The sequence below is a fragment of the Protopterus annectens genome, chromosome 10.part0, assembly GCF_019279795.1.
Source record: "Protopterus annectens isolate FY-2018-M chromosome 10.part0, PAN1.0, whole genome shotgun sequence".
Lineage (NCBI taxonomy): Eukaryota > Metazoa > Chordata > Ceratodontiformes > Protopteridae > Protopterus > Protopterus annectens.
This window is the reverse complement of record NC_056744.1, coordinates 646975440-646989750: the sequence shown is the minus strand read 5'-3', so window position 1 is coordinate 646989750 and position 14311 is coordinate 646975440.

The window sequence follows — 14311 nt, the reverse complement described above, 5'->3', positions numbered from 1 at the left end:
TTATTTTGCCTCTTGCTCTGTCTATGTGGAAATGGAAGTTTAATGACTGATCAAGCCATAATCCCATGTACTTGAAGTTGGAGATTGTCTGTTTGGAATGGCTGTATATTTCAAAGATAGTTAGTCAGTTGCTTGGTGAATTTTCTGTGGAGTTCTAAAACATATAGCTTGGGTCTTAATGGGGTTGGGAAATAGTTTATGGTTTATGAGCCATTGGTGGAGCTCATATAAGTCTGTCTGGAGTTGGCATTGAATGTTGGTGTGAGAGTGACCTGATCAGTAAATGACCATGTCATCTGTATAAACGATAACTGGGAAAATGGGGGAGATCACATTAAAGTTTGTTAATGAATATGGAGAAGAGGAGGGGGCAAGAATGGATTCATGAGGTACACATTTGGTAATAGGTTCAGATTCTGATTGTAGTGGATCTTATTTTAACTCTGAAGTGTCTGTCAGTGAGAATGTTTTTAAACAAGGGAGCAGCATCTGGACTGATGCTGATTTCAATTAGTTTTTGTTTAAAGAAGAAAGTGGTCAATGAGGTTAGTGCTTTTATCAGGTCTATAAATAGGACACATATAAGGAGGCCACTATCAGAGATTTGTAGGATGTCATTAGTTAAGAACCAAAGTGCCTGGGCTGTCAAAACTTACCAAAAATGTCATGTAAAGAATAAGATATTAGCTCAACATGTTGAAAAAATTCCCTTCATTGTATTGTTTCTTCTATGTGACTATGATCAGCTTTAAGAACCTGTACTTTCACTAAACTTTCTTGTATTTTAACTTTACTATAAATTGCATGTTCCTTCTTTCATGAACACTATCAAAAAAGAACATTTAAGGTCTGAGCTTTCTTTTATGACAATCATGGATGTTCAACAAACTTGTTAAAAGCCATGAGTTCCCACATTTGCTAAAGAATTTTTAATACCCTTTAAACCTTGTTGTCTTTATAGCAACTACATCAACAAAGGCCATACCAAAAAACTACTTCAAGTAATTTGTCCTGCTTTATTTATAGAGAAGTGTGCAAGACTTAACTTCAGTTGTATCTTTAAAATGGGGTGCTATATTCAAAATGAAATTGCACCAATTCCAGTTCGCAATCTCCATGACCTTTTCAACCAACCTTGTATATTAACTGTAAATAATGTCACAATTTGGATATCTGCTTATTCTAAAGCTTATGCTGTATGGATTGTTAGGGTTTATAAGTAATTTATTTCAGTTTTAAATATTTATAACATTCTGGAGATAATCTTGAATTTGTTCTCATTCAAAACCAGTTTTAAGGGCCAAAGAGAAGAAAGGCATGACATATTCCTGGGGAAAGTGCTTCAGCTCTGAAAGGTAAAACCTGTTCTTGCATGGCTAAACTGCAAAAGTTCAGGTATGACTATTTCACCTCAGCATGTTCTAATGAAAATATGAAATGCACAGAATTTCATGCATGTTTTTCTAAATAATGGGATATGCAATTTATTTTTCACTGGTTTACAGTCTTTTGCCTACTTTTGGCATAACAACAGGCAAATTTAGCAGAGCAATGTGATGATTCCACTGCAGCAATATACTTATTCTGAAGTTAATAATTCTTGGCTCAAAGAAGAGTAGCTGCTGATGTCACTGATTCCAGTTTCTGTTCACTGTTGGGTAACTGAAATATTTTGCATGCAGTCACCATATGCTCTGTTTGCTTATCAGCTTCTGTTGGCTAAATATTTACACTGTACATTAGTTTTGTTACAACACTTCCCTAGTTACCTTTTACCGAAAGTACGTCATTTAAAAGTTTTGTAGGTAGCATTAAATGGTTCCTCATGGTGCAGTTTCATACCCATGAATGACATTTTATAGACGTACCTCAACATACTGGCTCATTCAAAATCCTAATGCAATATGCATTTTCAGCTATTTGAGCTCATTGAATGTCCCCCTGCAAAGCTTTTTGAATTATGCAATGCAACCCTTAGATAAATGTTTCTTTATTATTTTTTTTTTTTTTGGTGAAACATAATTATTTTAAGAACTAACATTATGGTTGTAGAAAATTTGTCTAAGTAGCAGTATTTGTAGTAGTTACACAGCTGCACATCAGCTAACAATAATGTTTAATGTGAAAAGGTTAGTATTATACATTGCCTGTGTACTGGCAGAAGCTCCACATCTGGATGATGCATCACTCCTAATGATTTATGGTTTATATTAGGCTCAGATGTATTCCCATGTAGTTTTACAAGATATAGTTCATGCCACAAACATTACAGCTACTGCTTCCTTCAAGATATGAGAATAGCTCTTCAGAGTTTGTCTTGAAAACAGCAGTAGCCTGATTGAGTTGCCTGTTTCCTTGATGCAGACATAATTCGATTCGTATGAAAGTGAAAAGGCAAATTGACAGTCATATATTTCAAGTTGCCTCCTCACCCCAAACCTCAAACGATAGACACCTTCTGTGTCAGACTAAGATAAAAGAACAAATAGAAGACAATAATATAGTTTGTCTTATTCTGTCAGGTGTATATGTGCATGTCTCCTTTCCCATACCCATAAACGATAGCCACCTGTATATCTTCCTAATTTTGACTATGAAGTAAATGAAAAATAAACTCTCAGAAATGCATTCAACCTTGTTACTATTAGACAATACACAGGCCCTAGACAAACTATAGTGACCTTCTGTGCACACATCTGAAGTTTAACTGCCAATAAACATGTTTTAGAAATGTTCTATGCCCATGCAGAGTCCTCTGTTAAGCCACTTACACAGCTAGGAGAGGTGGCACCTAGAAGCTATGAGAAGTGATATGTTCTATTATGCATTTTGTCTTTTTTTCATTTCCCAGGAGATTTATGTACCTGCCTGTCTATATTATTTTTTGACATTCACATACTGGTACTGTCCCTGACAAGCCAGGTCTATCAAAAGATACACAAACAAAAATACACATACACACATACTACATGATTATATACAGGCAAATATGATGAATATCAATTCATCTATAGCATATCTTTGGGTATTGCAGAAAATCAGATCCCCTGAATAAAACCCACAGAGAGACAGGGAGGACATGCAGACTCCACACAGAAGAAGCCAGAGCTAAGGACTCAACCAGGGGAGATAAAAGTCTGTGAGAATGCAACACTGCTCATTGTGCCATTGTACCAACTATATGATCCTGTTCAAACCACCAAAGACAGACACTTATTGAGGACAATACTGATGTCTGACTGTGATGGAAAGTATAAGCAATTATGGCCAACTTGCTCCTCTTTTATAGAATTCAACACCTGCACCTCCGCCCCACACACACACACACCACATAGACACATATACATGCAAGCATATTTCTCATTTGTACATTGATTTCAGCAAGCACAATACATTAAATGACACTACCCCTGTCATACCAGGCCAGTGATTGCCTTACAATAATCAAACAACAATAACGGTTAAGTCACATTATTCCTAATACTCTCTGCACTGACCAGTTGAATAATAGCTAATCTTCCTGTACGTTTCACTTATCTACGGTATTACAAGTCCTTCTCAGACGTTAGCTATTCTGTGCATCTTGCAGTTGCTGCTCCTCTCCTTTCTCTTTAATCTTTTGCGCTGGGGAATTAAAGCAAATGCTGCTACCAGTATCCAGTAGCATCCTCCAGACACACAGACTGGGACAGACATTCTACGGTCACTACAATGAAGAAGACATCACAAGCTGGATGATCAGCTGCTAAGCACAGTAGTGTCTACGCTACTCATATTTTTGCCCTGTTCTAGTAAAATGTTTGCTTTTCTAGCAAATTACTTAAGATTACAGTCAGTCAGTAATGACAGACATTAAGAGTTTTGTACTTCTTATTTAGAAAATGAATGTTGTTCTATAAATGTTTTTGTGAACTGGGGTTGTTGTGTCTTTCGGCTTTTTCATGGTTAGGGGTCGCCACAGCGGAACTCCAGTCCGCTAATGATTGGCAGTGGATTTTTACACGCCAAGTTGCCAGCCCTGATGCACAACCTTCAGCGAAGGTACACCCATTCACGCATGTCTCCTCACAGAAGAAGCTCTAGCTGAGAATTGAACGGGACAACGTCTTGCTGTGAGGCGACAACGCTACCGCAGCATCATCACCGGAGTTGTTTTTGTGAATTGGGGTAATATTTCAAAACTATTCCTATTTTAAACTTTGTTTTAACGGGTAAGTAGAGGAAGTGAGAGGTGTGGTAATTTCTTACCAACTTGCCAAAATGCAAAGTTCTAAGCTGCCCCTGATTTCCGCAAAATATGCCTGATATTGTCTTACATTTTTGCCCTGTCCCTTCCCTGCAAACAATTTGAATGGCTGTTAAATCATTATGGAATTCAGTCAGGCATATGTCTCAAGTGTTCCTGATTTTACTTCATTTTTTCAAACCTGCCTATCTGCTTACATCTACTTCATCTTTTCTTTTTCAGAGTCAGAACTGTCTGAAGTAAAACTCAAATGAGACACTGTTCATTAACAAGAAATAAGACTTCTTCAGTAAGTATTCATTATGTATTTTCTTTGGAAAATGTTAAGTTTTCTGGTAAATCACTAAGGGTTACCCTCAGTCAATAATGTCAGTAATTTGAGATATCCTTCTATATCACTGTTGCAGTATTCTAAACAGAAGGGATCTCTCACCCAGGGCAGCCCAATGTTTCCCAGTATACCAAAGCCTAATGATCTTGTATGTGCTGCGGGCCACATCTATGCTCCTTGCACATAATGTATGGCATAAATGGGATGTACGGATGCAGCTACCCTGAACTTCTTTGCTGCCAGTTCAAATGCCATTATTGCTAGTTGATCTGAACACCTTGTTGCTGTGCTGAATACCTAGCTGCCAGATAAGTGCCCCATTGGGGTTGTTTTTTTTCCTTTTCTTGGTCTTGGATTCTATTTTGCTACCAAGGGTTCATGTCATCCAAGAAGGTAAAATGTCAATGTGGGAGGTAGATTCCTCATAAGGATCATCACAAACAGTGTCTTTTTTGTTTGGGTGCTTCCCATGACCATACGTATCTGTAAGGCATTTGTACCTAAAACACTCACAAGCCATTTGTCTTCCCTGGCCATTAGAGTCCATGCCACTGTGTGTTTTCTTTAAACTCTACAAGCTTCTCAGCATTATTTCTTTTTAACTGATTTCCTTTCATAATCAGATGAGCATCTTAGCCAATCTACAATAAGGAGAGGTGGTACTAGCCAGGCTGCAGTGTTCATTTATTTTCAGAGTTTCACATCAGTGTATTAAATGTGCTGACACAGTAAACAAACACTGCCAAGCCTTGAGAAATATAAAAGTGCCTAAATGGCACTTCAGAACTGGAGTATTAGCTCCTAGTATTGGATATCTGAAGAAGAATCTAAATTCTGTAAAATCCAGGAGAAAAAGGTGGCAACCATACCTCCATTGTCATCCCATAGCACACTACTCCCCTCCCCAAGCACATACACATACATATATGCAAGGATTGAACATCTTTAATGCTGACAGAAGTGAGAATAATTATTTGATCTCTTCTGCCGTGTGACAATTTGTCCTTTCCCCACTGTTGTGTGATCTCAGAATTGGTATATATAATTGAATTTTTCTTTTTTGTTTTTCATTCTTTTGAGCTTTGATCGTTTGGGACTGATGTTTTGACATTTGCATTTTTTATACTTCGATATTTAAAAGTATATATATATATATATATATATATATATATATATATATATATATATATATATATATATATATATACACACACACCCACACACACACACACACACACACACACACACACACACACACACACACACATATACGTGTGTGTGTGTGGGGGGGGGGGTGTATAGGCAACTGGTCCATAATGTAATGTGTTTTTATTAAACAGAAAAAAATAATGGTGATAATAGTGCAGGCCCTCCTTTAGCACAGGTAATATAACAAAAACTCTACATGCTCGATAATGGTGATAATGGTGCAGGCCCTCCTTTACTACAGATAATATAACAAAAACTCTACATGCTTGATAATGGTGATAATGGTGCAGGCCCTCCTTTAGCACAGGTAATATAACAGAAACTCTACATGCTCGATAATGGTGATAATGGTGCAGGCCCTCCTTTAGCACAGGTAATATAACAAAAACTCTACATGCTCGATAATGGTGATAATGATGCAGGCCCTCCTTTAGCACAGGTAATATAACAAAAACTCTACATGCTCGATAATGGTGATAATGGTGCAGGCCCTCCTTTAGCACAGGTAATATAACAAAAACTCTACATGCTCGATAATGGTGATAATGGTGCAGGCCCTCCTTTAGCACAGGTGATATAACAAAAACTCTACATGCTCGATAATGGTGATAATGGTGCAGGCCCTCCTTTAGCACAGGTAATATAACAAAAACTATACATGCTCGATAATGGTGATAATGGTGCAGGCCCTCCTTTAGCACAGGTAATATAACAAAAACTCTACATGCTCGATAATGGTGATAATGGTGCAGGCCCTTCTTTAGCACAGGTAATATAACAAAAATTCTACATGCTGGATAATGGTGATAATGGTGCAGGCCCTCCTTAGCACAGGTAATATAACAAAAGCTCTACATGCTTGATAATGGTGATAATGGTGCAGGCCCTCCTTTAGCACAGGTAATATAACAAAAACTCTACATGCTCGATAATGGTGATAATGGTGCAGGCCCTCCTTTAGTACAGGTAATATAACAAAAACTCTACATGCTCGATAATGGTGATAATGGTGCAGGCCTTCCTTTAGCACAGGTAATATAACAAAAACTCTACATGCTCGATAATGGTGATAATGGTGCAGGCCCTCCTTTAGCACAGGTAATATAACAAAAACTCTACATGCTCGATAATGGTGATAATGGTGCAGGCCCTTCTTTAGCACAGGTAATATAACAAAATCTCTACATGCTGGATAATGGTGATAATGGTGCAGGCCCTCCTTTAGCACAGGTAATATAACAAAAACTCTACATGCTGGATAATGGTGATAATGGTGCAGGCCCTCCTTTAGCACAGGTAATATAACAAAAACTCTACATGCTCGATAATGGTTCATAGGTTCATAGGTTCATAGGTTTATACTAGGCTATCTGCCCTAAGGCATTTATAAGCCTAGCCCAAATTATTGTGGCTTACGCCACCCCTTATATGAAAAAATACTGTGCCCATTAGTTTGTTGTGCCTCTGTCCAGCAGTGACCCAGAGATGATTCCCGGGGTAAACCTACGATCTCCCATCCACAGGTCTAGATTTCTCTTGAACAGAGTCAGCGAGGTGCTCTGCCTCACATGGACCGGGATTTTATTCCACAGCATAGGGAGTCTCTGAGTGATAAATCTATCCCTCCAGCACGCCCTATTTATATCCGTGCTAAGGTTTAAGTCGCTTGCTCTAGTGGTTTTGGTGGATTTGGATTTTTGAGGTGGAGCATGTCCATTAATTCCGGTTGGACATGGCCTTGTATGTCAGGCACATGTCACCTCTGAGCAGACGGTATGCGACTGAATAGAGCTGGAGTTTCTTCAATCTGGCAGCATATGACAGATTTTGGAGTCCCTTTATCCTTTTGGTGAGGAACTTTTGGGGTCTCTCCAATTGCTGCAGATGTCGGGTGAGATACATCCCGAATGGGGCATTGTACTCGATCATTGGTCTGATAAGTGAAGAGTACAGGGGAACAATGACCTCACTAGATCTGGATGTGAATCCCTTCATGATCAGGTGGGCAATGTAGAAGGTCTTTCTAACCACTTTAGCAATGTGTGTGTCAAAAGAAAGGCCACTGTCAACCTGGGTCCCCAGGTCCCTGATAACCTCTTCTGTGCTTAGTGGATTGCCACCTATATGGTAGCTTGGGGTTACCTTGTTTTTCCCGAAGGGTATGACTATACATTTTTTTGGCGTTTAACTTCAGGCCATGGCTCTGGCACCAGCTATCTATTTCCGTGAGTCCCTTCTGAAGGATATCAGTGTCCGATGCACTTTCCACTATGGCGCCCAGTTTGCAGTCCTCCCATGTTGGCCTGTACTTCTGAGAAGTAGATGCCAAACAATAGGGGGCCAAGGACTGAGCCCTGTGGGACACCACTTGTGACCGGCTTGGAGTCTGACACAGCGCCAGCAACTCTAACCCTGTGGGTTCTGTCCTTAAGCCAGTTTGCAACCCATCTTGTGACATATGGGTTTACATTTAAGCTGGTAAGTTTTTCTACAATACCCGAGTGGGGTATTGTGTCGAAAGCCTTTGCAAGGTCAAGGTAGGCTGTATGGACTGCCTTTCCCTCATCAATGGCCTTGGTGACTATTTCGAAGAAGTCGACCAAGTTCAAAAGGCATGATCTTCCCTTGACAAAGCCAAACTGGGTCGGGTCCAATGTCTGCAAGTCCCCTATATCTTTGTTTATGAGCTCCATTATGATCCTCTCCATAGCTTTGCAGACTAGACTTGTTAAGCTTATGGGGCGGTAATTACCAGGGTCCGTGAGGCGCCACCTTTGTGGAGTGGGACCACAGTTGCCGTCACGCCACTCCTTGGGCACGTATCCTGTGGTAAGGCTGAGATTAAACAGCTGCCTTATGTGCGGGTTTAATTCCTCATTTAGCTCGTGTAGCACACAGCCGGGACACCATCCGGTCCCATTGATGCTGTGTTTTTAGCTTTAGAGAGAGCAGCTTTCACCTGCGCATTTGAGATGTCCGGGAGGCTACACTCGGCTGGGATAGTTATCTCTCCTTTAGGGGGGGAAAGGGGGGTGAAGTTTGCACTGAACCTGTCTGCCAGTATGTTGGCAATGTCTGTGGGTTCAGTGATTTTGTATCATTTTGGACTAATTCTGAGCATATCTGTGAGTTTCCACCCAGGTTCCTAACATAGCTGAAAAAGGCCTTATGATTGTCCTTTGAATCCATGGCAATTTTTCTCTCAAAATTGGCCTTAGTTGATTTTATGAGTGCTCGTAATTTTTAACTAATAATGATCAGGGGTGACTTCCCTTTTATGGATTTTGTTCTATCATGTAATAGCTTTCTCCTCTTATTGTAAAGTTTGTTAATGGCTGGGGTCCACCAGACTGGACGTTTGCCCTTTGTGGAAAGAGTCTTGGTTTTATTTGGGATTGCCTGATCCATGCAGTCCTGGAGGTGTTCATAGAAGGCATTTGTAAGGGCTTCCGCAGCTTGGGTTGTGGTTTCCTCTGACTCAGGGGCCTTGAAGGATACCACACCAGTCTTGAGTAGTGTGAAGTTTGCTTTAGAGAAGTTCTTCACTATGGTCTTTTTGTTTGGGGTGTGCGGGATGTGGATTTCCAGTGAGATTAGTTTATGATCAGATCTCACCAATGAGGGATATACTTCCGGTGTGGAGCATTTTGTCCCCATGTTTGTGACAATGAGATCTAGTATATTTTCTCCTCTCGTGGGAACAGTGACTAGCTGTTCCATGGCATTTGAATTTATGAACTCCAGGAACCGTTGGGCTAGAAAGTTAGGGCTTGAGTAATGTTCCCAGTCTATATTCGGGTAGTTGAAGTCACCCAATATGATGGTGTTTGGAGATACATTTATACCCTCCAGTGTCTTCAGGAAGGCTGTGTGGGGTTCCTGAGTTTGAGAGGGTGGCCTGTAGCATGCTACAATTTGTAGAGCAGTTTTGCCTATTGTTAGTTGCACCTGGATGGTTTCCGAGCTTCATGCGTTGCCACCAACCTGGAGGTGTGAGTATCCTTTATGAATATGGATACACCACCTCCTTTTGTGGAGTGGTCCGGGTTTTGGGGCCGGAACGCATGATATGAGGTAAAACCTAATAGTGCCGGGTGCTCTCAGGAGCCTTGAACCAGGTTTCAGTTACAGCACAGACATCGATGTTCTCCATACTGAGAAGGGCCTCGAGTGTGCATTTTGAGATTTAGACTTCTGGCATTGAGCAGCATTACCCTCAATTTCTTCCCATTTTTGCTTTCTAGGGTGGTAGGTTTAGAATTTGAGCCTTGCCTAAACAAGCCACTATGGGGTGGCAAGAGCCTTAGCCAATATCCGGAATCCCAGGGTGACAGGTGCAAGCCGTCCCTTGCGAAGCAGCGTGGCTTGTCAAGCATGTCATCCCAGGCAGACAGACACTGGATCCCCTTTGAATGACACCAGACATTAAGCCAATTGTTAAAGCTGATCATCTTGTCTCTATATTGTGGCATCATTCTTGGTGAAGGAAGGATACTGCTCAGGGTTAGGGTCATACCTGCCTGGGCTACATAATCAGAGAGCTCCTCTATGTCTCTTTTCATGCAGTCCAGGGAGGTGCGGCTCAGGTCGGTCACACCAGCATGGACAATGACTGTGTCATATTTGTACTTGCTGTGGAGTGACCCGAGTGCTTGTGTTATGTGGCGGATGCTAGCCCGATAGGCAGCTTACTGTGACCCTCTCCTTGTTCAGCCTGGTGAGTGGGACGCCAGTGTGTCTGACTATGGAGTCACCTATGACAAGTATGTTTGGTGTTGTATTTGGCCTTAAGGGCTGTGACTGCTTTGCACACTGCTTTTGTGGTTTATGTGTTGCTTGTGGGGTGTCTTGAGGTAGCAGTTGTTTGGGTGTCTGCTTTGGAGGCCTCTGCTGTTTAGGTAAATTTTACTCAGAGCCTCCGAGTATGTCTTTGTGTGTTTATGTGTTTGATTCAGTGGAGTGGTAGCATTATGTGAGGCTGGTTTTGTGGTGTGTGTAGTTGCCTTCTCCTCCTGTCTGGTCTTGCCAGTCCTGAGTTGAGAGAGCTCAGCCTCCAGTTTGGCTAAATAGCTGCATCTCGCAAGTATTTGTGTTATGTGGGAGGAGGAGAGGGTTGTCTGTGTACATGAGGCAGTTATAACATTGCCTCAAGATTCCCAGATTCACCAGCTGGACCGAGAGGAGATTGACAACTGACCTTTGGACATGCTAGAATAATATTGGGAAATCCTTAATTGAAAACAAGGGCCAGTGGGGAGTGAGGGTGTAGTGCTTTTAATTTTTAGTGCTGACTTATATAATTGCTTTAGTGAGCAAGTGCCAGGTAACTTGAGTGCAATGTGATACAAGTAACTAAATGCAAAAATGACAAACAGTAACTTTCTTTCAAGTGAAACAAGGAAATAAGTACAGTAAGCAATGCAGATATCACTAGTGATCCACAGAAGCTGAGAAGTTGCGTATTAGGTGAATTAACTTCCAGGGAAATAACAAGCAAACAAACAACAAGTATATAAACAAAGCTAGATTCAGTAGGCCTGGATCTAGTCTATGATAGAGCAAACAAGGTGAACCAATTTCAGTAAGATACAGTTCAAATATTCAGGCACTATAAACCTTTAACCAGAAAATTCCCAGCTCAGAAGGGCAGAGTCCAGCCTCTTCTCCCACAAGAGTGCAGTCCACGAACCTTCTTAATGTAAAATAACTGGCCTGAAGCCCAAGTGCCTAAACCAGAACTAATACACTTGGACACTGGGCTCTCAATCAGCAGTTCCCAACTTAGAAGGATGAAAGCTACCTGTCCTGCCACCACAGTGCTTGCCACAAACCTTCCTAATGTAAAACAACTGGTCTGAAGCCCAAGTGCTTAATCCAAAAGACTTGAATGATAGCTACACTTTAATCAAGTTACAACCAAGCAGTAATAAATACCATTGAATACTTTAGAGAATGTCTGGATTAGTGCTCAAGTTACACAAACAAAGCTAGATCCAGCAGGCCCGAATCCAGTCTATGCCACAGCAAACAAGGCGCACCAACTTCAGTAAGAAACAGTTCAGATATGCATGCACTATAAGCCTTTAACCAGAAATTCCCAGCTCAGAAGGGCAGAGTCCAGCCTCTCCTCCCACAAGAGTGCAGACCACGAACCCTCTTAATGTAAAATAACTGGCTTGAAAGCCCAAGTGCTTAAACCAGAATTAATACACTTTTAGAATAACAGACACTGAGCCCTCAATCAGCAGTTCTCAACCTAGAAGGATGTAAGCTACCTGTTCTGCCACAACAGTGCAGACCACAAACCTCTCAGTGCAAAACAACTAACTGGTCCAAGCCCAAGTGTTTAACCCAAAAGGCTTAGAATGAGTTACACCAAGCAGTAATAAATACAATTGAGTACTTTTAAGATGATGCAAAAGTAAAAGAAGTAGGTAAAAACACAAGTACAGTAAAAGCAGATGAAATATTTTTTTTTTTTTTTTTTTTTTTTTTTTTTTTTTTCTGAACAAGTGCTGAGATCAAAGAAACAGATTTGAGTGCTGAAACTAGAAAACTGGCTAGTTACAAGAAAAAAAAAACAAGCTAGAAGCCTTCCCTCAAACACAGAAGGGCTTGGGGTCTCAGAAGCCTACAAATAGTCTGTACCACTTAACAAGAAAGGCAGGAAATAAGCTTAATTTTTTTTTTTCTATTTCCCAGATGCTCTCTTTGTACACAGTAGGAGTGCCTGAAATCAGAATATGATCTCACTGCACTCAGTTGAGTGAGCAAATGAGATGGGCCCAGAGGCAGGCTGAGGGGTGGGCAGTTTCAATGCCACTAAGATTAACACCAAAACAAAAACAGGGCGGGTGGGTGGGAATAACTGAAGAGCAGAATAACCAGTTAAAAATTCCTTCAACACTCCTTCATACACAGTTTAAATCAATTTAAATACTGTATTTTTTAAAAGTAAAATACAGTGATAATGGTGCAGGCCCTCCTTTAGCACAGGTAATATAACAAAAACTCTACATGCTCGATAATAGTGATAATGGTGCAGGCCCTCCTTTAGCACAGGTAATATAACAAAAACTCTACATGCTCGATAATGGTGATAATGGTGCAGGCCCTCCTTTAGCACAGGTAATATAACAAAAACTCTACATGCTCGATAATGGTGATAATGGTGCAGGCCCTCCTTTAACGCAGGTAATATAACAAAAACTCTACATGCTCGATAATGGTGATAATGGTGCAGGCCCTCCTTTAGCACAGGTAATATAACAAAAACTCTACATGCTCGATAATGGTGATAATGGTGCAGGCCCTCCTTTAGCACAGGTAATATAACAAAAACTCTACATGCTTGATAATGGTGATAATGGTGCAGGTCCTCCTTTAGCACAAGTAATATAACAAAAACTCTACATGATCTCATACAGCTTCTGCTACAGCCCCAAGGTGATTTCACACAGCTTCCTTCTGAATGGTATCTTAAGTACAAAATGAAGGCTACTTGAGGTTTTTCCTGACTGTCTCTTCTTTTCTACAGTATACTCCTCAGAGCTGCTATTCCAGGCACAAACTCTCCTTATACTGAGAGGTCATCTTCTCTGATTTCTAAGACCATAGTCATCCTTTTTATGCAACACACACAATAAGATGAATGCTTGGTAACTGTAATTCTCCATGGGAACCTTTATAGTACAAAATAAATTAATTGATTAATTAAAATTGTACCCTTCTGCCTCAAAGGGAAGCACAATATTCAAAAAACACTTGATTTGCAACATTATTTACAGTCATACTATTTATAAAATGTTCACCATTTGCAAACCACTTTTTGAGCAACAAAATAATTTTGACACATCATAGGGTAAGGTCTACCACATTGTGTTACAATGTATAAATACCATTCCTTTCAACAGTTTTCCTGCCTGTACCATTTGGTCAACGAGTTAGCTAATTGACAGTCATGTGTGATCACTGTAATATAGAAGATAGGGAATATGCACTTTTCCTTGTATCATACAATCTCAGAACTGATATATTTATGTAGCAAAGGGTGTAGAGGTGGACCCCCCCCCCAATTCTAACTTTCTGTGTCCTGTCTGCGAGCCAGCTGAATATCCACTGGGTAGCATAAGGGCTTATACCTAACCTCTTGAGTTTTTCAACAATGGCTGAATGGAGTATTGTGTCAAATGCCTTGACCAGGTCAAGGTAGGCAGTAGGAATCATTTTACCCTTGTCCATTGCTTTAGTGATCTTCTCAAAGAAGTCTAGCAGGTTCACTAGTCACAACCTGCCTTTGATGAAACCAAACTGAGTTGAGTCCAGAGTCTGGAGGTTTTCTATGTTAGTATCAATTATTTCAATGATAATTCTTTCCATGGTTTTGTATATGGGGGTAGTGATACTTATGGGTTTGTAGTTTCCAGTGTCTGTGGATTGTCTACCACCATTGTGCAGGGGATGATGGTTGCTGTTCTCCATTCATGGGGCAGAAAGCCTGTTTGGAGGTTACCATTAAATAGTGA